We start from the raw sequence: 27273 nt of genomic DNA, 5'->3' as shown, positions 1-27273 counted from the left end.
TTTAGATATGTAAAATGCTATAGAATTACAAGAAATTCCATTCATATTTCAGCTAGGATTGAACATTGATTATGTTAAGCCACAATGCCTGGAAGCAAATGGAGATTATGCATTGTAAATCAAACTATTTAGTAAGTTACAGTTTGTGGCTCTGGCTCATGAATCTTAAAGAAATGAATGTCAACCTTACCTACATGATAAAACAAGAAATAGCACCGACTCAGAAGAGACCTCAGGTAGCTCTCTGTAGCTGTGCCAGTCAGGTTTCCTGTCTGGGTCACAACACCAGACCCCACAGTGTACAGACAGCGTGAACTTGGCTCGGATTTCAGAAGATTCAGTCCATGGTCTGCTGACTGCAAGGAAGAAGCATCACAGCAGAGGCGGTGGCAGAGCAAAGATGTTCAGTCCATTCACCGTGTCCATGTTGTGGAGGCGGGGCAGGAGATCACGCCAGAGAGGAAGGCGTGAGGGGTCACATGTTGTCCCCAAGGTTACAACTCCATAACCTACCCCGGAAGGGCCAGCGTGTGCTTTCCTGGTCCCCTAGGCAGCTCCGCAGGCAAAGGTGGCAGTCTACCTTCACCATCGCAATAGTCACCTCCCAAAGAAACATAGCTTTTTATTTCAAATATGTACTGGGTTGTTTTCTGGTTAGGAGAAATACTGCTTTGAGTAATTTTATGATTACAACTTTGTCTAACACAAACTGTTGCTGCAAAGTGTAGAGACATTTGATGGCTGATTTGATTAAAAAGAAAAACAATTGAGAGAAATTAGGCTTAGAAAATGTGCTGCAGTTATGCTCTGAACTCGTGGGGCATAGACCTTACTTGTTCATCGTAACTTTCTAATGATTTATTGTAGTGATTGCTCACAATTAAAAACAAGAGCAAAAAGCCATACACTTCTCTACTTTTAAAATTTATATTCAGACCTTTTATCTTATCACTAAGGGCAAAAGAAAGTGATCATCTTTTCAAAACATACCCTTGTTGCGGCTGGGGATTTAGCTCAGCAGCAAAGCGCCTGCCTGGCAAGTGCAAGGTCGTGAGTTCAGTTCCCGGTACCGGAGAAAAACCAAAAAAAAAAAAAAACAAAAAACAAAAAACAACTAAATATACCCTTGTTCACTGTTTGTTACACAGCTGTTTCATTGTTACCTTTTTTGTCTATTTTACCATCCATTTTCCTCTTTTGACTTTATTTTCTACTGATTTCCTCTGAACTATTGATCTGATAGCTATCTTTAAAACATCCAATATTTGGAGATTTATTTTGTGCTATTTGGTAATCTATTATTTTACATTATAGTATTTTAAAAATATAATTATTTCTTATTCTGTGGATTGACTGGGTGGTCTTTCTGCTTCCTATGATCTTGGAAGAGTTACTAAGATGACCAGAATATCCAAAATAACACATGCACTACCATGTAGTATTGGTAATATTTACCACCCACATGGGCAGCTGGACTGTGTAGTTTTTGGTAGACATCCATGCTGGTCTCCCAAATAACCACACAGGGGTTATTTTATAGCAAGTGTCTTAGGAAGCATGCATCATACTTGCTGTATTAATCTGCGTTCCCTTAACTGAGATGCAATATCTAACTCCCACAATTTAAAGAGGGGAAATTAAATATAGCTGAGGGTTTTACGGAATTGCAACTATGGTTGGCGGGGTCCAAGGCGGAAGCATCATATTAGCGGGCATCATGGGACAGAGCTGCTCAGCGCATGTGGCCTGGCTGCAGCTCAGGGGAACAGCCCCAGACAAGAAGAAGGCAGTGAAGGGAGTCTGCACAGTTCCCTCCGTGTCTCCTCCCCACACACAGATCTACGCTTTAGTCATGTGCTTTGTATTTCTTAACTCAATCCAGTTGACACACGATTCATAGCTACACTTACTAATGCCTTTGCAGCCAAAATTCATCATATAGAAAGCTCAGAGTCAATGTGAATTCTAGAAAATAGTTCCAAAACTATTTTAGTCTAAGATTTGGAAATAAATTCTGTCCAACTGTGACTTACAATACCTTTCATCGATTAAAATCAGCTGAGAAACAATGATTTCAAAAGGCACACTAGTAGAAAGAACTAGGACCATCCTATATGATAGAGACAACCTACAAAGCTTCAGGTCACTATATAGTTTTTAGGAGAAATGCTGTGTAATTGCTCCATTGGAGAAAATTGTCTTAGACCAAACATTCTTCAATAGGAAAAATAAGACTCAAACTTTCATCATTAATTTATACATTAAAAGGATTGAAATAAAACAGTCAACATTTTTGAGCAATTCCTATGGGTTGCATACTTCATCAACATCTTATTATTTAATTTTTATAGCCTTCTTGTAGAGATGGTACTGGTGACCTTATTTTAGAAAGAGATTATTGTGACTTACAGAAGTGTGTACACACAGCCCACATTTTAAAGTGGCAAGCAATAGACTCTGGACTGCAGCCTACATGTTTCCAAAGCTTGTGGTCTTTCTACTATACCATAATGGCAGATAAAAGGAAGTCTTTATTACAGGAAATAAATAATTTGAAATATCAATAAACATAGTGAAATTCCAAAAGGAGGCCTGCATGTGTTTGCCAGTGCACCACGTCCCTTACCAGAAGCCTGCTTGTACAGGTGTGCCCTCAACTCTCACCTTCCATACAGTGTTGGGTGACAGTAGTACAGGTTTAAAAAGACACAGGATAAATTATGCTCAAGCCAAATTCTAATTTACACTGAAAATAATTTCAAACATGAAGACAGCTAAACATTTTTCTTTGTTTTTCTTTATGCCTTCTTAATTCTTAGTTATGCCTTCTTGCTGTCTGTGATTGCCAGATGTAGTATTTTGATGCAAAATGAAAGTTTTTAAATACTGTAGCAAATTGAGAATAAAATAAAATATGAGATAAAATAAAATGAAAGAGCAAAAGAATAACACCCCCAAAACAGAATTATTGGTGTTGCAACTCATATTCCAGATGGAACTGCATAGTGACACTCACAACTTTTAAACCGAACATATAAATTTTATTTCAATCAAGTAACAATATCTATTCATCTTGTGTGTTTTGAGTGTTTATGAGTAAAAAAAAGTGAAATGAATGCTGAAGTATCTCCTCTCTTCTAACCCTTAAAAGTAGCATTTAGATCTTCAAAGAAAAGATTGAACTCTCAAGGAGGTAGCTATTCAGGACTTTTAAGCATCATTTTTTTAGCTTTCCTGAGGCCGTACATCTTTGAAGAGTTCTGGTAAAGAAAAAATTCCAACTAAAAGCTGTAGAAATAAAATAACACCAGATCTTAGACTATCAGTGATATTCTGACTGGCTTAGTTTGGCTACTGTCCAGCTTAATAAAAATGTAGGTGCACTGTATCATTAGGCTGCAGATAGAAATTCCGTTGGCTTCAGAGTTGGAATCAGTGTATCTGCATGGAATTGAAAAAATATTCTCTATCATTTTTAAAATAGTGAAACACATTCTATTGATCAGTTCCCCGAATTAAAAACTACTTCATGCTGCTGGTAATTTCCTGAGAGAAAAGATGTTTTGCTCTTAGTGCATTGTTTTAATTTACTCTTAAGTTCCTATTCTTTTAAATAGGGAACTGGGACAGTGGAGCAGGAATTATTAAGTAGGACAGAAGTGTTAACCTAAGATATTTTTTAAAATATCTAACATTGCATTAATGCACCCTAAGGCGATGTATTTTATTTGCAGTTCTAGCTTTGTACTGCTTTCTTTTCCTTAGACAAGGTAATACAAATATTTTAGCTATGCTCTCTTGTTTTTACCACTTGCCAGTACAATTATTTAAATATAAATTGATCAAAAATTGCATTGGATTTTCATTCATGTTTTTAAGATAATATAATAGATTACAATTTAATCAAAGTTATTCAATACAAGAATGTACTGGTTGAAATGACACCTACCTGAGTGACCTTCTGGATAGTCAGTATGTAGATAAAAGCACTGCCCGAATGCTCTTCGGGCTAAATTGTTAGGTGGTTAACAGTTCTAAACTGCTAGGTGCTTTCATTATTTTTTACTTTTTTCTCTGGTGGTGATAAGAAAGGCATTTGAATGTTAGAACTAATAAGCAAATTGAAATAGCAAGTGACCTTAAATATGGCCAGATGAAATATAGTTAAATGTATTAATTTTGAATGGCAAGGTCAGTAGAATTTACTGGAAAATCCCATATAAAAAGTACTTTGGAAAAACTTTTCACATTAGTAAAAATAGGCTTAGTTTATTTAATTTCAAAAAGTGTCTTTCTGGGAATAATGAAAAAGTGCAGCAAAGATAGAAGCAAAGGCTTGCAAAGGTAACTTCATGATACAGACAGGAAAGTACTATCAGGGTGTGGACAGAATTGTTCCTAGATTGTGAAGTATTTTTAAGAAGATATTTTTCTCCTGAATGAAATTACTTTATACATGTGAGTAGCTGTAAATATTTATTTCCTGTACTAAAGTGCAAGTTACAAAGTCTTAAAGGTCTTTAAAAAGACAGTTTTTAAATGTCAAAATGTCACATATACTTGAAAAACATATTTGTAATGCTGCAATTTAGGAAAAGAGACATCAGTTTTCTTTGTCCCTTAAGTGGTATTTGACCTAATTAGGCCAAGTACTTTGTTGGGTTCTTTTGTTGTTGTTGCTTTGTTTTGTTTTTTTCTGGTGCCAGGAATTGAACTCACAACCGTGCACTTGTCAGGCAGGCGCTGTGCCACTGAGCTAAATCCCCAGCCCCTAGGCCAAATACTTTGAAAGAGCACCCTCCTGGTACAGCTCTGAGATTCTACAATCAATAGGTGTCCTGAAAATATTTCTGCACTAACAGGAAAGCTACTGAGAAAAGTGGTCAGCATAGGACAGTCCTCCTCATTTCACAGCACCCACTATGACAAAATTAGCTATTTGACGGCTAAGGAAAATATGAATGCTCATCATCAAGTTTCTTTCCTGAGGGACAGAAATGGATTCTATGAACCTTTATCTCCAACAAGTCTCCCGAGTGCATTATGGGTACTTGGAGGCCACAGCAAGTTGTGAAAAGCTACATTTCATTTTAAAGAAAATTTCAATGGACTCTTGTCTATCTGAGTTTCATAAAAAAGTTAGAAAGGCTGTTAAGCAATTTACTATCCATACGAGCAAATTGTGGCTTAATTTATTATGTTGTTTGCCTACTGCCTGATGTTGAATTTCCCTGAAAACAAAAGGAGTGAGAAATTATTCGGAGTAATCTTGAAGTTTTAAACTTCTCTTTTGTGAATTAAAAATCAGAAATTTGCTTACTGAATATACAGAGACTCTTCCAAATTAGCAAATGTTGTAAATAAGATGCAAAAACTTGTGTAGACCCAGCTGGGTTTAAAAGCTGAATATTTGTGTTTGGTTCACAAAGTCCTTCCCTGTTTTATCTTGTTGTTTTATCTTCCAGTAGATTGTCTCTGTCATAACATTTATATCTGCAACACATTTTATTTTAGTTTAGTGCATGGTGAGAGATATGGATCTAGACTCAATTTTCTGCATGTAAGTGTCCAGTTTTCCCAGCACCATTTGCTAATAAAACCCTCTTTCTTCCAGGGTTTGCTTTTAGCACTTCAGTCAAAGATCAGGTATCTCAATGTGCCTGAGATTGTTTCTGTATCCTCTGCTTAGCTCCATTCATCCACATTTGCTTTTGTGCCAGCTGTTTCTGTATATCCATCAACAGGTGAATGGAGAGAAAAGGTGTAGTACTTGAATAAAACAGAGCACAGCTCTGCCAGAAGGAATGATGCACCCTGTCATTTGTAGGAGAAAGAATGCACCTTGAGACCACCATGTAAAACACAATACATCAGACACATGAGCTGAAATAGTCCATGACTTTTCTTATATAAGAAGTCAAAAATACAAGCAAAGAGCACAATATAGGATAGAAAATAGGAAGAAGGAAGGCAGATCTTTTGCAAAGGGAGGGGGACCAAGAGACAGAGGGAGAGTTGAGGGAGGGAGAGGTAGGATGTGTTTTATGCATGTAGGGACTCCCTATGCAGGAGGTAATGGTTATATACTTGAAATGTGTACTGATAAAAAATAAAACTTGAAAACATAGAAACACCTAGAATAAATAGAAAGGAGCCAAACATTCAAAGTGTTTCTTACGTGTATCATTGTTTGTTTGCTTGTTTTTATTAATACAGTTTTGCAGTACACATCTACCTCCCTGTGGGGCGCTGGTACATGTACATAACACGTCTTACATTTTTTATCCCTTTGCCTCTTCTCCCTTCCTCGTTCATCTTCTGATCTCCTTCCGTTTAAAAAGGATTTGCTTCTTCCTTGCTATTATGTACCTTTAATTTTGCTCTTTATATTTGGTGGTTTTGCCTGGCTACTTACTCTTGTACCCTTACACATATTCATCCTAGCATGTAATTAAATTCTACTGAGTGCAAAATTTGCATCTGTCAAGGCAGAAGCTGGATGTCTTCCTTACATTGCTATGCACAATTGTAGGCCAGCACATGAATAGTATTAGAGACTATCAGTTCTTGTTTTTGCCATATAAAGCCCTCTCCCAAATGACATAACAAAGACAAATTATAAAAGAGTGTGTCTTCCAGGACTAGGGGTGTAGTTCGGTAATAGAGTGCTTGCTCAGCATGCACAAGGTCCTGGGCTCAATGTCCAGCACTAATATTTTATCTGTGTAATGGCTACAAAATTAGAATTTGGAAGTAGGTTAGTAGCAGCTGAGGCAGACTTCACAGATTACATTAAAGTGTACCAATTCAATGAACATAGCTTGAAATTTATAAAATTTTATTTATTCAAATTCATCACTTGATAGTAATGCTATTCTTTCTTTTTAATTGTGCAATATTTCTATGAGTTACCTGTGGCCTCAATAAAATGCAATTAAAGATTTCCGTGCTTAACTTTCAAAAGGTAAAATAAAAGTAGCTCTGCAGCTAATGCCCAGACATGGTTTCTAATACCCAGACATGGTTTCTAATACCATTCTGCAGTGAAATGTTATTATAACTGCTGATTCGGGGACTGGCGCACGAAGATATAACAATTGTGAAAGAGTGCTTGAGGGTCAGAATGGAAGGTTTTGGCTCATATATTAAATAACATTGAATTTTTTTTTGTACCGGGAATCAAACTCAGGGCCTCGTATGTGCCAGGCAGGCCCTGCCCCACTGAGCTAAATCCCCAGCCCTTAACCCAAGGTATAAAACAACCATTCATAAGTGCAGAGTACTAAATTAAAAAACAGTTGAATAAAGCAGCTGATGAGGGAGAGAGTAGACCAGTATTCTGCAAAGAATTTCACAGTGTCAGTAGATGGTTGTAAGATGCGAAGCACACCTATCTTTACGTTTGGTTTTCACTTCCTTCCAAAATTACCACGGAGGGAGGAATGGATTAACTACACAGGGTCTAACAACCACAGATTCCCTCCGCAATTTCACTAAGTTTTGCAACAATTGGGCATTTTATTTATGACCTGTGTCCTTGATATATACATGCTACTCTGTTGAAAATGCCATTTACCTCTTCTTACAGGAAACCTTGCCCAGGATAAGTATGAAGACAAAAGACTAACACCTGTTGGGAGGAATTCTATAAGAGACATCATAAGTGTTCTCCAACACTGCCAAGGTCATTATAAACATAGACAGTTTGAGATGCTGTCACATTCTGGAAAAGTATAAAGAGGTACGAGAGCTAAATTTCTTCTATACCACGAGGGAGATCAGGGAACAGGAAATGAGCATCAGGTGAAAAAACTAAGAAAGTTTGAATAAAGAATGAATTTTTGCTAATAATATTCCAAATAAGGTTCATTAGCTGTGACAAATGTATACTAATATAAATTTTCACAAGAAAGTAAATGAGAGGTATTTGAAAGTTTTTGTTCTTATTGTCCTGACATTTTTGTAAATTCAAAATGACTGTAAAGAAATTTATTTTTAAAAGTGACTCAAACCAAAGTACCAATTGAGATTGTGTCAGATTTAATTTTCTTATTAAAGAGAAGGCGGTAAGTCTAAATAGAAACGCTAGATGAAAATATTCATGGACACTGAAAGAAGTAAGATTGAAAACCATTGCTAAAAAAACCAAAAAGACGCTAATGTATATGAAAAATGGATCACTCTAAAGCAATAAAATTTATAAACTGTGGAGTTATCTTACTCTATGGATCATTTACATTTTTATAAAATAAAAGTGGAACAGAACTGTTCGTATTGCTGTCAGCTTTCTACAAGTTAACATTTTTCCTTATAGAGTTGTAAAATACCTTAATGAATTGAAAATACAATACCAAGGCACCCACCTAGAGATTCATTGAAGAGTGTGATACTGTTCTCTTTATTCTTTTGGCACCATGAATTAAACCTAAAGCCTTCACACTGAGCCACACACCCAGCTATATGTCTGCATCTGTGTGTAGATATAGGGTGGAGGTGTGCTCAGTGTGAAGGGTTTAGGTTTAATTCATAATTATATATATATAATTCTTCTGAGACACAAGTCACTAAGTTGCCCAAAGTAGAGCCAACTTTGTGATCCTTGTGACTCCACACTTCAGAAAATTGGATCTACAGGCACGTGCTACCACATAGTTTATTTCACCCCTCTATGGGAAATATTTTTCCTGAACATAAGCAATCAGCTTTTACGAAAGCCTTTCGAACAAGTTTGCGTCATTTCTGAAACGAGAAAAATATGTTCTATTCATAAATTTAGTGATAAGATACTAACATACAATAATGAAACAAGAACAAGATTTATTTACACTATCTTCCTTTGGCCCTCCTCCTGAAATAACAGTAATACTTCAAGAATAAATATATTTTCCAAAAATAGATTATGTTTGCAAAAACACCAGTGCCAGCTGAGTGAGCGCTAGTAATTACTAATTAGTTTTTGCTGAAGGATGACACACAGTTCTGTAAAACACAAATACTTAGATACAATAATTCTCGCAGCTATAGAATCAGAATCCTTCAACTATGCGGGGCTTAGTAAATTAAATAAGTAAAAGGAGACAAGAAGCCAGAGATATACATTTTAGCAATGTTTAAGAAAGGTTGCCTGAGAGCAGACAGGTTCTGGGTAAAAGAACATATTCCAAAGCTGAGTTCTTCAGGTGAGCTCTAAAGGGCCGAGCACGTCTCCTGCTCTAAAACTGTCAATCAGGTGCTTTGCGGCAGGTATGTATTGTCCAAGCAAAGCTATGTGTGTCTAATTGAGCCCGCAGGTGACCAGTTGCAGGTGCAATCGGGGGTCGAATTTGTACTCTTGGGTTGATGTTCCAGCGACTAATAATGCATTGAGCTGCTCTGCTGCATTTGGCTTCTGTACCTCTTTCATGCCTGTGACAGCATTGTAGTCTCAAACCTTAAACTCATTTGGAAGGTTGCTGTGACTGAAAGGTCAGTTTACACACCCAAGGAAATTTGGGAATATAGTAATAACTGGGGGAACAATTCGCACATTGTTGAATTTTATAAATTTGTCAGCAAGTGGAAGAAAAAACAATCAAAAGAGTAAAGAAATGAAAGTAACCCCATGGAATGGCATAATATCATTTATTGGAGGACATACAATTTTTTATTTTTATTGTCCAATGTACATTGCAGAAATGAATTAATTGGAGTAATCTAACACCCATGTCAAGGCTTAGCTCTTCAAGTCAATGTTAACAAAGTAATCGAAAGAGATAAATATCTCCAATATCAACATTATAAATTTTGGGTATATGACAAATGAAAATTAATGAAATTATATGGACTTTCTTATCTTAACAAAAGTAGTTTATTATATTTCTCTATTGGCTAAGAAATTTACCAGTCTAAGAAAATCACTCAACATTTCCATTTAATTTGCTTGGTACCTAGTTCAGACAGGGAAATCTCTGTGTGCTCAAGACAAATTTCCTGTGAGACTGTTTAGTTAGCAAATAGGTTACTATATAGCCTTTATTCTTAAACATATCCTTTTAACTTGTTCATACAACTTTGTGTGAGAGTCACTTACAAAAATCCCCCTGGCTCTTTTGGTGGATGTGGTATGTAAAGCAGTCTGTGCTATTGCCATATGTAAAGAGAAATCAATTTGAGATACTCCCTAGGTCAGTGTTAAAACAGTATAACTGCTTATGCATATGCAGTATACTTTTGCACTCTCATTTTTAATTTTCTTTGTTTCAAGTTGTGTTTTTCATATAAAAAATTCAAAGGAAGACTATTTGATTCTAAAATGGGTAATCAATTAATGCTTGTCTCCAAGTATTTATGCAAGTTTGACTAACAATAAATGCCAATAAATACTGAGAAACTATCAATTGCCCCATTTCGACTTCATTACCAAACAGTAGTATGAGAATGAAGTCGACTCCCCAGGTTTTAGATACACATTATAGTGATGTACAATTTGCATGACGCTTTCCAAAGACCTCATGATGCTGTTTTAGGGATAACAATAATATTTCATATTATGAAGAATATAAATATACCCGAAAGGTAATTGCCACTGTAGAGCGAAGAAATGGCTTCCTACTCAGGGCCCAGTGCAGCAAAGTGAAAGTACTCATGCAAATGATGAACATGCAAGGTAGCTGTTCAAATTGCCAAGCCTCTTTTTATCATTATGAGCATGGTTAGGTTGGTACGACTCATTGCTTGTGTTTCAAGCTTCTTCCACAAAGCAAGCATGGTTGCCTGCCCGTTTTAACAATATTCTCTGACTTCTAAGCTTGCATTTCATAGACTATGCACACAAAACTATATGAAGTGATTAAAGTAATCTAACTGTGCAAGTTTTTATACTTCTATATAAAAATCTTTATATCCTCCATTGAAGGTAGTGGTCTGTATGCCAAATAGCTTATTTATTTTTAGGTTGGTATTTTGAAACTACTTCCACAAAATCGATGCCTTGAAGATTTTTTTTCCTTAAACTTCAAATGAACTTCTAATCTCGTAAATTAAACATTGAGTCTGGAATAAGATGTACTCATAAGTGTTACGCTTATCACAGAGAAAGATCGTTAATGATATATTATAGTACAAAAGAATATTTCTTGGATTTTATTGAAATTTAAAGCCCAAAACTTTGTTATAGAAAATAGGCTCTCCGCTGTGTCTGAAGCATGAATTATCTTTGTATAACAAAGCAGTTCACTTATTTTTAACTCCTCTAGAAACAAAGAATATGGTCTTTGTTTTAATCAGGCTTTCTCTAGATTGGTATATAAAAGTTGTAATTTTTAGCCTTTTCTGATCCTCAAGTGGCTTGTCTAATACCATAGAATCATCACATGTAATCATAAGATTATGTATTTGTTTTCTCTTCCTTGTTAAACACCAGTCACCTTTTTTTTGTCATGGACATGTTAGAGGAATGAAGTAAATATTATACTATTTTCTATGTGTCAGGTGGCCCCATGCCGCTACCAGAAACTGAAGATAAGGCTAGTCTTTGATCAAGTTTACAAAATGTGAGTAAATCATATAGGTAAATTGATTTTAATCTTCAATTTGCTTAAAAATGCATGCTTAGGGGTATCCCACCATCTACAAAAGCAGGTAGAGAAACTGAATTTGGTTCACAAAAGTCTTTAAGGAGATGATATTTGAATAGAGACCTGAAGGAACACTATTTGATTTTAAATTGAATTAAGATATAAAAATACTGTGGACAAATTCACAGATTTGCAGACAACTTACTATAGCACATAGTAAGTTGGAACTGCACAGCAGGGCTGAAATAAATGAAGAGAATTAGTGGAGAGAAAGCTCAGTAAGAGGATTGGAAAGGAACCATGAAAGAATTACATACTATCTTGAGGATTTATTTTATTTTTAAAATAATAAACAATAATGAAACAGTGTTAGTAGTTTATTACCTGGATTTAAACAATTCTGGTAAATACCTAGAAAGACCAGAAAAATGTAGCACAGTTAGGTTAAGCTAACACAGAGACTTAAACATAGTAACAATATGGAAAATACTTAGAAAGTAACAAATTCAATGGTTAGGTTTAATGTTGGTCTTGCAGGGCAATTTGATCAGATTCTTGTCCAGTTTGGTTTGTAAACAGAATCATGGAAAGAATTAACTTTCTGAACCCACGCACCACTGTAGAATGAAGAAGACTTATAAAGAATAGTTAAAACATGGATAAACAAAGATAGCATAAATTAGTAGTTTTTCATTTCTTCTTCCATGGCATAAGGAATCAAGATATAGTTCTCTGTGTAATTAAGAAAAACCTGGACTTTATGTCTTTGTCATCAGGCTGTCTCCATTCTTACAGCATTAATTCTTATCCAACAGGTGCTGTCTTCTTTTGTGTTCTAAATTGTATACTTAGCTCACTTTATAATTCCATACATTTTCACGTTCTTTCTCTCATTTTTATGCAGGCTCCATTCATTAATATGCTAGATACAGGTAATCATGTCTAGTAAAGTTCAAAATGTATTTATATTATACCATAGCATTGTATGTATCATTCAATCCACTATGATTTTAAGGAACAGGGATTATCTTTACTATTTTGTATATTTTTTTAATGATGCCATAGTTCTATGCATCTAGTAACTGTCCAATAAGCGCTTCTCATGGAGAGCACTATGAAGCAGCCCTGAGCTGGACTTAAATTTACCAGTTGGCTTTTCATGTTTACTTGTGAGTCTGTCCCAGGCCTAGGCTCCTTGTCTGGAGATGGGTGGTAGACTCATAGTAAGTGAACGTCTGTGAGTCACTGATATGCACTGACACCTGTAATGGTGGGTGAAGTGTAAGCCTGAAAGGATAAGACAAGGACACCTGGCTCTAACCTCATCTAGATAAATGTAGCCTCAGGTATCACACTCCTGCATGCATTAACTTAATACCTTACTTGGAAAAGTCCTTGAGAGGCTCATTTGCCCTTTTTCAGTATTCCTGTCCTTGCTTCTGATAACTAAATGAATACAGGCTAACACCCAGAGCAGGTATTGGTCTTAGTCCCAAGAGACCCTTGGATTCTGTGAGAGGGATTTGATCCTCCTGGAGCCCTGAAATCATTCCATTTGCCTCTTTTTTAGGCCTTCATCATCACTCATTTGGGAGATTGTGGACCTGATCAGCCCACACTAACTAAGGGATAAGATTAACCCAAAGCACTTCCTGTTTCAGAAATATTGCACTGATTCCCTAATAACAAAACTTTAATGAACACAAAGGACAATATCTTTACTGAGACAAAACACTTTATCTCACAAATTTGATTGCAAATTGGGAGTACCTGAATGTCTCTATGAAATGATGCAAGACATTTTGTTAATCTATTAGAAAATCAATACTTAAGGATTTTTTTTTTTTTTACTATAGACATTCGAGAAATCAGTGGCATTTCCAGAAAGGCTGACAAGGTAATGACGGGAACAGGTGTCAAAAGAGTACCTCAATTTTTGGTTTTGCAATGGGCATTCTCCTTTAACAATAGCACAAAGTAAAAATATGTAAAGTGGAAGCTGGTGATATCTTCCTAAAATGCTGACTGCCCACCTTTCTCAGCTTTGTATCGTTCTACTCATTCCTGTCATATGTCAGGTAAAGACTACCGGCACCAGTTTCCTTTTGTAAAGGATGAGTTGTTGAATGTGTCTGCAGTTCGAAGTCATAAACCCCTGGATGAATAGAAAAGCAATGGTGTTCTTCTCTGAAGATATTTTTAAAAGAATGATATTTTTACCTATTTATGGTTCTAGTGGAGGCATCTTTAGTAATAGAAGCATGAAAAGTAAAATCTTCTAAGTGCAAAAGTAAAATCATTAGTAATAACAACAAAAATGACATTCACTACCCTTCTTTTAAAAATGTGTTCATAACAGTAAAATTATTTTTGTCCAGATTGTAACTAAAGCACTTTTTTATTGTTCAAATTATAATAATGTAAACCATAAGAGGGTACAGTTGAAAGGACAATAGTAGGTTTCAAGATTATGTCACTAGTTTAAAGGACATCTCTTGAAATTTATGCCTGTGTAACCCATATTGAACAATTTAAATATACATACGAATATCAAACTTAAGTCAAATAAATATGGATTTTAGTGCATAATGATAATAGCTATGTTTATTTAGTATTTTAGGCTGTGGGTTTCTTTGTATTTTGATTATGATTTTTAGTATGCAAAAACAAAATACACCTGACACTTATTCTTTGAATTTACATTTGATTAATCATGGGTTGGAGAAATTGTTTAATGTTGTGAAACTAAAGACAGAATTACCTAAGGAGGAAATGGTTTAAAGTGTTACTTGAATAAAGCATGTTTAAAAACCTAGTAGATATAATTTTTATTTCTTTCTTACATAGAAACTTGCTTCATTACATGAAGATGTCTTTGCATTGTCTTAAACAACATTTAGATTTTCTTTAGACTCAGTATATAAAGAATCAAACCACAATGACTAAGATAACAAGATCATCCCTTCTTAAATTACCACATTTTAAGGTATGTATATTTCCCTAAAGATTTGACGTTTAATTAGAAAAAACCATGATGATTATAGCAAATGTGTATTAAATGATCTTTAATGAGAAAATCAGTAATGAAGGTTTGTGGAAGATCCAATTTTCTTGCGGTGATTTCATTATGATATCAGATGTAACAGAATGATTACATGAGGCTTGCTCTTAGAATCTCCATTTCACATAATTTTACTGACGATTTAATTTATAGCCCAATTAGTCAGTTTTTCAAATGCCATCAGCGAAGCATTCCAGGGCAGTTTTTTTCTGCATACCCATCTGTCACGCACTCTGAATTTCTTCCTTTTCAAGAATTAGAAATTTATTATGATTTTTTTTCTGCCAGTTAAAAGTATTCTGAATTATCTGCTTTCATTGTAATGTGTTCCCTACAATAAAAGTGTTAGAAACTTCACCTCCCAATTTGTGAGGAGGGGAGATTAACGTTTGGTGATTAAGTAAAATTTGAATAACATGTTAAGGATTCAAATGGATAAATTGATTCCTATGGTTGTGAGTTTCCGTCTTTCCCTCCCTTCCCCGCTTTTCCAACTGATGATGCAGAAGGAAGATCCATGGCAGACACTGCAGCGTAACAGTGGCAACGTTAATAAATATTATTTTCACGGAAGACTTACAGGAAGGATCTAAGTGATCAGAAAATCAGAGATGCTGTAAGATCAGACAGGATGATTTTATAAATATTATATGACATATGTTATTGGATGGTATTTGAAAGTTCAGAGGGAAATGGGATAGTTGGCATAAAGAAAACATACTTCATAGGGATCCTGGTAAAAGGAAAGCAATGCAAAAAGAGGAAAAGAAAGGAAACAAAAGGCAGACAAGGGAATGAAAAGGGAAAGGCAACGCAAGACAAGGCATAAAAGGCCAAAGAAGGAGCCAACCCTGGGCATCATGCTGGCAGGGACCATTTTGTTTATGTAGACCAACGAGAAGAAACATAGTTCAGAGCCATTGTAGTAGTACAACAGCCTTGGCACCTCGCATGTTATTCAGAAAGATTTGGGGCAGTGGGAGGCAATGTCTAATAAAGGTATTATGCAACGATCAGAATGATAAAGCTTACTCTTGTGAGAGTGGTTACAATGGTATGCGACATATGGGCAGAATGAAAACAAGGTAGGCAATGGTTAGGTCCGTGTAATCATCGTCATTGACTGCTTGCAAAATTGAGAAAATTTTTAAAAAGACAGAAAAATCAATATTACAGTGAGAGATTGTTAACCTTTGAATTGCAGAGGCATAGGGATGTAACACAAATTGTTCATCGGTCAAATAGTAAGGAGCAATATCAGATATAAGGTGGTGGTCAAACTGTAATTTAATATACAGAGAAGACAAAAATGGAACCATATATCACATATCATGCCAAATAGATTATGAATTCTTAAAAGATTTGTGTTTTTGTTTCAATTTTGGATCTGATATCTTTTTCTATTGGATTTAATTAACTTTGCGGTAGTCTCATCTGTAAGCTAACTTTCTATCCTAGGACTTCTCTTGCTTATACAAAACAACATATTAGATTATGGCCTTTGTCACTGTCACTCAGGTTATTTATTTTATTGGTATATATTTGTCATACGTAATGATCACATTCATTGTAGGAAATTTGTACCCATATATATTACATCTTAATTTATTTCTTTTCCCATCTCCATCTTTCTTCACATTTTCTTCTCCCCCCTATTTATAAAAGCTCTGTTTCCTTTTTCCCTTCCATTTTCATTTCTTCTAATGTCTTTCCCTCTTTCTTCTGCCCCAATGCCTTCTCTTTTTCCCATGCCCATTTGAACATACTCTTCCTACCTCCTAATATTTATCCTTTATTTTGCTCCTAATTTACCCTCTGGGCTTCTCAGATAAGACAAACAATGCAATATTTAAACCTGTGTCTTATTTATTTCACTTAAAATTATAATCTTGAAATGCATCTATTTACCTAAAAATGTCTCAAGTTTATCCCTCTTTATCATAGAGTAGTACTTCACTGTATATAAAAAATGCATTTTCTTTATAGATTTATCTGTTGATGATCATATAGGGAGTTTCCAAGATTTAGCTAATGCAAAATTGTGCTGTTATATACATAAGTATGCATATATTGCTGCGGTATGATGCTTATATCTCTACAGGGAAGATACCTAGCAGGACAAAGAACAGTTACAACAAGAGGAAACTCTAGTGTTATGTGTCTGAGGAATGACCACAACCATTTCCATAGTGTTTTTACCAATTTACGCCCCATCAACAGTAGAGACTTGCCAGTCTTTGTTTGTGATTTGTTGATTTGTTCATGATAACCATTTTTGCTAGAAGGAGATGGAATCTCACGTTGTTCTAACTTGCATTTCTCAAATGATTAGTGATTAGTGAACTTTTTTTTATATATTTCCTTCTTGTTCGTACTTCTTCTTCTGAGATGTGTCTATTCATCCCAGATGCCCATTTTTGGATTGGGTCTTTAAATTTGGGGGGTCTGGCTCTGGGTTTTCTTTTTTTTTTAGTTTGGTGTATATTCTAGATATTTGTCCTTTGTCTAAGGAGTAGCTTGTAAATTATTTTTCCCATTCTGTGAGTTGTCTCTTCACCCTTTTGGTGATTTCTTTTCCTGTGTAAAAGATTTTAATTTTTGTGATCCCAGTTGTCGATTCTTTGCAATATTTCCTGTGCAATTGGGGTTTTGTTCAAAAGTCTTTCCATAAACCAATGTTGTCTTCCTACAGATTAAGTGTTACTGTTTTAATATTTAGATCTTTGATCCATTTTGATTCTGTTTAGTGCATGATTGAGATATGAGTCTAAATATAATCCTCAGGTTATGGAAAGCCAGTTTTCCTCAGGACAATTTATTGAAGAGGTTATGTTTCTTCCAGTGAAGGTGTTCGGACTCTTTGTCAAACATTAGGTAACTGAAAGTTCTTGGAATTGTTTCTGCATATTCTCTTCTCTTCCCTAGAGTCCGTTTCTGCCAATACCATGCTGTTTTTCTAACAGTCATTTTGTACACTGTGATGCACCCTATCTTGGCTTTGTTGCACAGAATTGCTTTTGCTATTCTAGGTCTCTTCTGATTCTGTATGGATTTCAGGATTGTTTTCTCCAGTTTTATGAGGTATGCTATGTATATTTTAATTGGGATCACATTAAATCTGTATAATAGTTTTGGAAGTGTGGCCATTTTCACTATATTGCTTCTGCCTATTCAAGAAGAGGAGACATCTTTCGATTTTCTGATCCTCTCTACAATCTTCTTTTTTGGAGTAATGTATTTTTCATTTTAAAGCTCTTTCTTTTATTTGTTTGTTAGACTGATTCCTGAGTATTTCATTTTGCTTGATGCTATTGTGAAACACACTGCTTCTCTAACTCTCTCAGTAAGTTTGTTATACGTGTGCAAGGATGTTATTGATTTTAGTGTTGACTTTGTATCCAGCAATGTTAATGAATTTTATTATTAAGTCTAGGATTCTTTTGGTGGAGTTTTGGTGTCTTCTGTGTGGAGTATCATGTGATCAGTACATCATGGTAATTTAGACTCTCTCTTTTCTATCCATATTCCTTTTACAGTGGTATCTCAATTCACAAACTTACTTTGATCTACTGTGCTGGACTAGATGGCAATAGATGCAATAGATGATTCATATTCATTCAGGAAAGATGGCCACAGTTGTGTTTGTCATCTGATTCAGAGTTGGCAAACAAAATAAAAAGCCAATGCCCAAACCAAAACTCAAAAAACAAAATTGTTCATAAACAAAAGCATTTGTGAACCAAGGTACATTTTACTTCTCTTGTTTAATTCCTGTGACTAATGTTTGCAGAACTATATTGAACATAATTGGCAACAGTGGGTATCATTTTCTGGTCCCCAATTTCACAGTGAAAGCTTTCCATTTTTGACTATTTACTGTGATGTTGGCTAAGGTTTGTCACAGAGGGCTTTTATCAGGTTGAGGTAAAGACCTATTACAATATTCTTTAGCATTTTTGGCATCCTTGGAATGTATCCTAATTAGTTGTTGTGTATAATCGTGTTGATGATTAGCTGTATTCTGTTTGTGAGTATTTTATTGATTTTTTGCATCTATGCTCATTAAAGAGATTTGTCTGTAGTTCTTTTTTTATATCAGGGTAATTGTTCCTTCTAGGAATGATTTTAGGCATATTGATTCCCTTTCAATTTCATGAAAGATTTGAAGAGTACTATCATTAGAGCTTCTCTAAAGTTTTTGGACAATCCTGTCATGATATAGTTTTCTCTTTACTGGTAGGTTTTTATTACTTCTTCAATTTCACTGAATATTACTGGATTGTTTAGAATTTTCTGATCTTCTGGATTCAATTCTGGTAATTCATATGTAGCTAAGAATCTATCCATATTTTCTGAATTTTCCATTTTTACTACAGTAAAGGTTCTCAAAGTAGGTACTGATTATCTTCTGGATTTCTGCAAGCTGTGTTGTGAATTCACACTTTTTATTTCTAATTTCATGGTTTTTGGTCTTTTCTTGTTTTCTTAAGCATGGCTGAGGATTTCTGTATTTTATTTAATTTTTCAAAGAACCAGCTCTTTTATCTCTTGATTCTTTGTATTGTTTTCTCAGTCTCAGTTGCATTAGTTCCTGCTCTGAGATTTATAATTTCCTTCCACTTTGGATTTAATTGTTCTTCTTTTGACTAAAAACTTGAGATTCAACATTAGGTTATTAATTTGAGCTTGGACTGTTTTTCTACTGTGAGAATTCACCTCTAAAACGTTACACATAGGTCTGCTTTCATTGTACCCCATAAGTTCCAGCATATCATATTAGCACTAGCATTCAATTATAAAACTGTCTGATTTATTCTTTAATTTCAAATGTGGCCCATTGGCTGTTCATAAGTATATTATTTAATGGTTGTATGTACGTAGTGTCTGTGGTTTCTTTTACATCTATTTCCAGTTTCATTGCACTGTGATAATATATGTGGGATAATTTCAGTTTCTTTGCATTTACTTAAGTATGTTTTATGAGCTAGTATGTGTCTATTTTGGAGACAGTCCTATGTGCAGTTGAAAAAAATGTGTTTTCTGTATGTATTTACTAAGTCCATTTGCTTAAAGTTTCATTTACTTTTGATGTTTCTTTGTTGATATTTTATCTAATTAATCAGTCTGTGACTGTTGTATTAGTGTTTATCTGATTTTTTCATATTCATTAGCATCTGTTTTATATAGTTGGGTGTACTGGTACTTTGCACATATATATTTATGATTGTTATCTCTTCCTATTGAATTGTGCCCTTAAGAAGTATGTAATGACCTTGTTTCACTCTTCTGATCAGTCTTGGCTTGAAATGCACCAAGAATAGAATAGCTGTGAATAGAATAGCTACTTCTGCTTTTTATCTGAGTTTCTATTGCTTGAAGTATTGTTTTCCATCCTTTTACTTTCAGTCCACAAGTTTGTTTGGGGTTAAATGTTTCTTATATGCAGCATATTGTTGCATATTGTTTCTTGTTCCCTTCTGTCAATGTTTCTTTTTATTGGTGAATTGTTACTACTCACATTGATGGTCATGCATGATAAGTTTGGATTTATCCTTGCTGTTATATCATTTTCCTTTTGTTGGTTTCCATTCTTGTTAACTGCTTGCCTTGCTTGGTGGGTGCATTCTATTGGGATTCTTGCAATTATTATCTTCATTTTCTCTTTCTGGAATATCCTCAGAACTTTTTGGAATGCTAGATTTGTGGTCATGAATTTCTTCAGAATTTTTTTTATCATGGAAGTATTTTATTTCTCCATCAATTTTGAAAGATATTTTGCTGTGTTGGAGTTTGTTTTCTTGTAGGGCTTGAAATATTTCATGCTCTCCTCGAGTTAAGGGTTTGTGTTGAGAAGTCTGCTGTGATTTGTATGAACTTCCTTTGTTTCTTTTCTCTAACAGTTTTTTACTTTTAACCCAGAATCAGTCTCAGGACCCATACTCCCAGGCAGGTGCTGCACCACTGAGGTAAATCCCCAGCTCCCAATTTGTTCCTGTGTTGAATTTCTAAAATCTTGATTATTATATGCTTTGGTGTACTTTTTTCTGACCATGGCTCTTTGGAGTTCTTTGCGCCTTACTTACCTGTATGTGAAAATTTTTTTTTTCATAATTACAAAGTTTCTTACTATTTCTTCTGTGACCAGGCTTTTCTTAATGTCCTTTGTGATATCTCCTGCATTTTCATGAATTCTGTTTAATATTATATTATTCTCCTTTGCATCATCTAGCAGCTCTCAGGTTTATTTTTCATGGTCTCTTGCCATTTTGAAGAAGTCATTCATCTGACAATCACAAACTAAAATCTGATCTTCTAGATCTGGTATTCTATCTTTACATTGGTTGATTCTGCTACACATAGAATAGAATTTTTTAATGTTCTGTATTTCTATATGAATCTGTTTTATGGAATCCCATTCTTTCTTATGTTGGGCATTCATAATTTCCATGTTCTTAAACTCCTCCATCTTTTTGTCTCTATCTAATCTAGATTAACTATTCATTTCCATTATAATGGTCATCATCTCTTTAATTATCTGTATAATTATTTGTGTTTTGGTTTTATCTAGAGTCTTATTCATCTGCTTTGTTACGTCTGGTACTATCATTTCAGAAAGCCAGGAGGGTATTGTTTGATTTATTATATTTCAATATCCTCTTGGCTTGTTTTGGGTGAGTTCAATGCTTTGAATTGCACTCTCTTCTGTACTTTTTAATTTTCTTTTTCTTATTTTGTTTATTTGTGTTTTTTCTCCTTTGAGGCCTGAAAATTTCCTGTGGTAGATAGTTTTATCACTACTATCCAAGCTTCTTAAGTAATGACTTCTCTTCAAAAATGTCTTCTAGGTGTAACTTGGTCTTTGAGTCTGTTCCAGAATCCTATATCTTCTGTTTATTAGGAATGACTGTTTGGTCTAGCACTCAGTTCTTTGGTACTGGACTATAGCATTGTTTATAGCTTTTAGCAATCTAGGTATTGATATACATGTTAGATCAAGTGATTACATCAGCTATGTCACCTTGGCTAAAGTAGTTCAATCAGTAATAATAATAGTATCAAACACAAACTGGAAAGACACATTAACCACAGGTATAATGTTTATAGCTATGTGGCAAAAATTAAGATAAATCAGAAGGTTATATATAGTCAATATCCACTCAATAGAGTAATCCACTCCCTTTCACTGTAAATATTCAGCTGTAGTAAGATATAATTAGCTACTTATAGGTTCATAAGATTGAATAATGTGGGTGTGGTAGCATGAAGATAAAAGAGAAGTGAAGAACAAAGCAATGAAAGTTATGAATAATGGTGAGATTGATAAAGAAGCTTCTGTTAAGGAGTAAAGGGAGATTAGTGACACTAGATAACAGGAACAGAGATGATCAACTAGCAAAGGATAAATAATAGGGAGTGCAGATTAAACTAGAGGAAAACTAAGAAAACATATAGGGTAAAAGTTGAAAGAGAGTAAGAAAAGGAGGGGAGAGAGCATAGAAGGAGGGCCTATTTAAAACTAAGTTGTATAAAATGGGAGGGTCAAGTTAGTGGGTGGCAGAACTCCAGCTTTCACCAAAGGAGAAACATAAAGAAAAGTGAAAAGTATAACAATAGAAAAAGAGAGAGAGAGAGAAAGAGAGAGATCCTGTGTATTCCAGAAGAATGTTTTCTTCCCAGGCTAGTAGTCTAATAGTACAAGTCACATTCCTTTTTGTCTCTTTTTATACTCTGTGAATTTGTAAGGTTACTCAGTTCAAGGGGAACTCTCTCTGTAATCACCCATTTATGAGAGTTGTCCAAGCTTGGGACTCAGACCAGAGAATGTATGGGACCTTGGTTCTTGTGCTCCTGTTGTGGATTTCTATGGTGGATTTCTGCTGCCTGGGGACAGACGCTGGTTACCTGATGTATATTACAGTGTTCTTGGGACTGGTTCCTGACACCATATGAAGGCTCTTATCGGTGCAGGATACTTAGAAGAAAAACAAATCTGCCCAAGACTACTGAGATGAGATTTCTGCAAGCTCAATGAAGGTACAGATTGCTGCATATATCTCAAAGGCTTTGGAGTTCTGGGCAGAAGAGACAGAGCCTTAAGCCTTGCTGCTTAAGCAGGCAGAGGACTGGCCTATTATGTTAGGCAGGGATGGTGCGAGGGAGGCCATCCAAAACTAAGGTGGAAACTCTGCTGTGTCCAGGTTGGAAGCAAAACACCAGGTGCAAATTGGACACTGCTACAGTCCATAGCCTTACAAATCACTTAAAATTCAATAGCTCACATCCAAGTTTCTTAAAAGTTACTTTTGTCTCATTGCTGACACAAAATACTCAACACCCCAAATTAAGGAGGGAAAGTTTTATTTAGCTCACAGTTTGTGGATATTTCAGTCCAGAATCAGCCGGCTCCAAGGCAAGGTGGGATGGCACAGTGGCAACTTCAAGGTGGCAGAAGACAGCGAAAGCAGCAAGAGCAAATGGTGGAGAGCAAGACTCTGTCTCCCTTATATTGTATGCTGGCTCTCCAGCCACAATTTCTTTATGCCTTCCTCTTCCACAAGTGCAGGATGTTTACAAAGTGTGTACTCTGGCTTTCTGCTGATTCACTTAGTTAAGCTTCTAAACTTTTCAGTTCTCAAATTGACACCCTGTATGAACCATAACAGTCCACCCCTTGTCAACTGGGCAACAGACACTTTTCCTTGAACAGGTTTCCAGATACAAAGACATGATTATTCATATCATTTCACAACCTGAACATTATAACACAGGTTTAACAATCCTTAAGAACCAGTATTGTTTGTCAACATTACATTACTTTAGAACCATAACATTCTGCTCCTGTACCCCAAAGACTCATGTACATTCACTTATGCAAAAGGCACTTAGTTTATCCTCAAGAGTAGCCAAAGTCCTAACAGTTTCATCTGAAAAGTGCAAACCCCAAGTCTCCTCCAAAACTCTTAGCTGCTAGGCTTTGTACAAATGTAATTTTAAATACTTCCAACATTCAATTGCACAAGTTAAACATTTTCATTCCCAAAGTTACAAACAGGGGAATATGAAGGACTTGGAACAAACTAAGTCCAAATCCAGCAGGACAAACATGAAGTCCTATAGTTCCATGTCCAACATCTGAAGAAATCTGGCACATTGCGTGCTCCAAAAGTCTTGGTGGCTCTACCCCTACGGCACTTTTGGTGGTTCCCACAGCTTCTACCTTAGGTCTGCTTTGTTCTCTCCTTGCAGGTTTCCTTAGACAATCCACTTTCCTGGCTTTTCCAAACATCTGGGGTCTCCATTTCACTTCTGGCTTCACGCTCACAGCTTCACATATTGCCCTCTCAAGGGCACATTGTCCAGCATCTCAGTCCAAAATTGGGGTGGAATCCTTCTTAATCCCACAACTCTTGTATTCTTCATACACCTAAAACCAGACTATGTGGATGATGCAAGGTCTTCAGCCAGCTGGAGCAGTAGCCAGGCTTTCCCATCTCTTGGATGTAGGTGGCAATTGCCTGGATCTCTGGGCACACTTCATTTAATTTGGAGGAACAAATTTGCTCTGCTGCTGCCATTCTGGAGCATGGTGTTTTGTGGCTTTCTCCTCAAAGCAAGGTCTTTCACTTTTGCAGTTTTGAGGCTACTGCCTCTTGGGATGCTCTCAGGCCATCTTTTCCATTCTGTTCCTTCAGGCAACCAAGATCTCTTCAGCTATATTTTTGCAGCCCACTGCTTTTCTGGTGCTTGCTTTCTGGTCACACTCACAATGTTTTAAATCATCCTGCTGGGCTCTTTTCTGTTGATTTTCAACACAGATTTGACTAAAAGTTCTCAACAATAGCCATGCCACAACCACAATATTTGACTGCCTTGAAATTTCTTCTCCCAGATTAATTAGTCCACAGCCCTTAATCTCAGTCTTGGGCAAAGTCTCTGGACATGAGCAAAATGCAGATAAACTTTCTGCCAATCCATATTACACATCATCTTGAGTCCAGCGACCAGTGCAGTCCTTCTCCCAACAGAAACCTCCTAAGCCTGATCTTTATCAGTTTTCTGGTCTTCTGAGCTTTGACCAGAATCTCCCATGCAGTACAACCCAAGGTGTTCCTGCTATACTCTTTCAGGCGACATGTCCAAAACTTTCCAAACTCTTCTCATCAGCCATTCCCAAAGGCATTTGAAACATATGGTCAGGTCTAGACACAGCAAAGACCTCACTCTGGGTACCAAATTCTGTCTTGGTTACTTTTCTCTTGTTACTGAGGTAAAATACCCAACACCCAAAATTAAGGAAGGAAAGGTTTATGTAGCTCACAGTACCCTGAAGGTATAGCTCAGTGGCACAAGCACCTGCCTGGCAAGTGCAAGGTCCTGAGTTCGATTTCTGGTACTCCCCCAAAAGAAAAAGGTAAGCTCGCAGTTTGTGGAGGTTGAAGCCCATAATCAACTGGCTCCAAGGCAAGGTGGCACATGGCAAAGGGGCAACACTTCTAGTTGACAGAAGACAGCAGAAGGAGCAAGACCGAAAAGGGGGGCAAGTCTCTTTTCCTTCCTTGTAACATTTTGCTGGCTATCTGCCCACACCATCTCCAGCCTTCCTCACCCACAAGCTCAGGATGTTTACATAGTGAGAACCCTGGCCCCCTACTGAGTCAGTTAAGCTTCTAAACTTCTTAATTCTCAAGTTGACACACTGTATCAACCATAACAAAGGCAAAATTTAGGAACTACTTCATTTATATTTTTTAGCCATTTTATCCCTCTACCCTTTTTCAATTTCTCCTGTATGAAAAGATAAAAAATATAATCCAAAAGGAAGAAAGGTCTCATTTTAAAAAATCTGTTTAGCGAAGAACCCAGTTCTTTTTTAGTTTTGACACCCTTCATGATACACTAGTCTCTGACCCAAAGCTTATCTTTTCATACACAAATACATGTGCAACTATCAACCCTTAATATATAAGTATCACACTCCACAGTACTCCCTTGTGTCAGTTCTCACTAAAGAGCTCAGCTGGACAAGTGGCCATCAGTCTCTCAGTCTTGAAAGTGGTTCTCTGATTTCACGTGTAAATTCTGTATTGTCTACTTAGACCAAAACTACCTGATGTTCATTATATAAATGTTCTCATATTGCAAGCATTAGTAGGAGGTGCACAGTAGTGTTAACAAATCAATATTAAATGAGTACACAAAGCATAATATGCAAGACAGAAAGGGTATGGTCACAGCTTCCCCCTTCTCCTGTAAGAACATAACCCAGCGATGGCAAAACTTTCAGAGCTTTCAATAATGTTTATAATGTTTTACTAGAATGAGAAGCCATCCCTTTTATTTTCCTTCTATTCTACCCCAATTTATAATAACATGTCACAGTATACAACAGTTCAGTGTGGGTGAAATGGTCTTGAAATTACAAGAAAGTAAACTTCAATTCCACCTAAAGCTCAGGAAAAATGGAAAGAGTAAAGGAGAACAATGCATGTAATGTCATCAGTTTGACTGTTCATTCACTGTGTTGATGCCCCAGTGTGTGAAGCTGGATGTCTAGATCTGTTTTATTGCTTCTCATAGACTTTTACTTCCATAATGTCAGCATTTCTCCAGAATAAGTGTAATTATGGTGTTAATCAGGTGTTAAAAAGCTCTTTTGTCTAGGGTGTGTAACCACAAATTCACAGGGTACAGTGTGGATCACGGACAGAAACCATCTGTTCAGATGAGTATTTATTTTATTGATTGTAAGAAGTTTGTATTTATTATGCACAAAATGTTGGATAATTTAAAATGGGATGAATTCCTAAATATAAAGCAACTAAATACTGGGTTGCCAAAAAAATGAAAGCTTGATTGTATACAACACTAAGAAAAAAATCTGTTGGTATCATGAACATGAACTTGTAGAGATGTTCAAGTATGATTTAAACTAAATATAAGTTTTACTTATATACTGAGTTTTCAACAAAATCTGTAAGGGTAAAATTGTTTTTAATTTAATACTTTAAATTCTTCAGATCTTTTCTCAAGTCAATTACTTTACAGTGCTAGAATATTTTATTATAGTGTGTTTTTGTGTATATATATTTGTCCAGATGGGTCAAAAGACTAAACATTTAAAACATCTGATATTTATGAATCAAAATCTGAATAGTTAAAGCAGAAATATCTTGAGAAAATTGCCCTCTTTTTTAAAAATCAACATGTTTCATATTTTGCTCACAAAAAGGAAGAGAAGGAATTCTGAATTCCTATAAAAATAGAATGATATAGCAGTGAGCACTAACCTGCGTGGAACACAATAAGTACAACACTACAACTTCTTCATCATGACAGAAAGGAAACAGTGGCTGGACTGGGTTCAGAAAGCACCTTATTGCTGCTCTCGGGTACATTGTGATATAATTACGTGGATAGTGGTGTTTTTAGTGAGTTAAATGCATCCTGAGCGTGCCTAAGAGTACTTAGTGCATGCCTGATTCCCATAATGAAAAAATGATGTGGCTTATAAAAGAGATAACGGACAGTCAGACAGAGATTGAAATTGCCTGAAGGTTATGGAAAGGAAGAACGGTATCACCTGTCCTTATTTTATTATTGCAAAGTTCTGTTTTTGTTTCTTCTTAGACATGCTGTTAATTTGATTTTAGTGTACTG

The sequence above is a fragment of the Chinchilla lanigera genome, unplaced genomic scaffold, assembly GCF_000276665.1.
Source record: "Chinchilla lanigera isolate Chin_1 unplaced genomic scaffold, ChiLan1.0 scaffold00026, whole genome shotgun sequence".
NCBI classification, from domain to species: Eukaryota; Metazoa; Chordata; class Mammalia; order Rodentia; family Chinchillidae; genus Chinchilla; species Chinchilla lanigera.
This window is presented reverse-complemented; position numbering follows the sequence as displayed.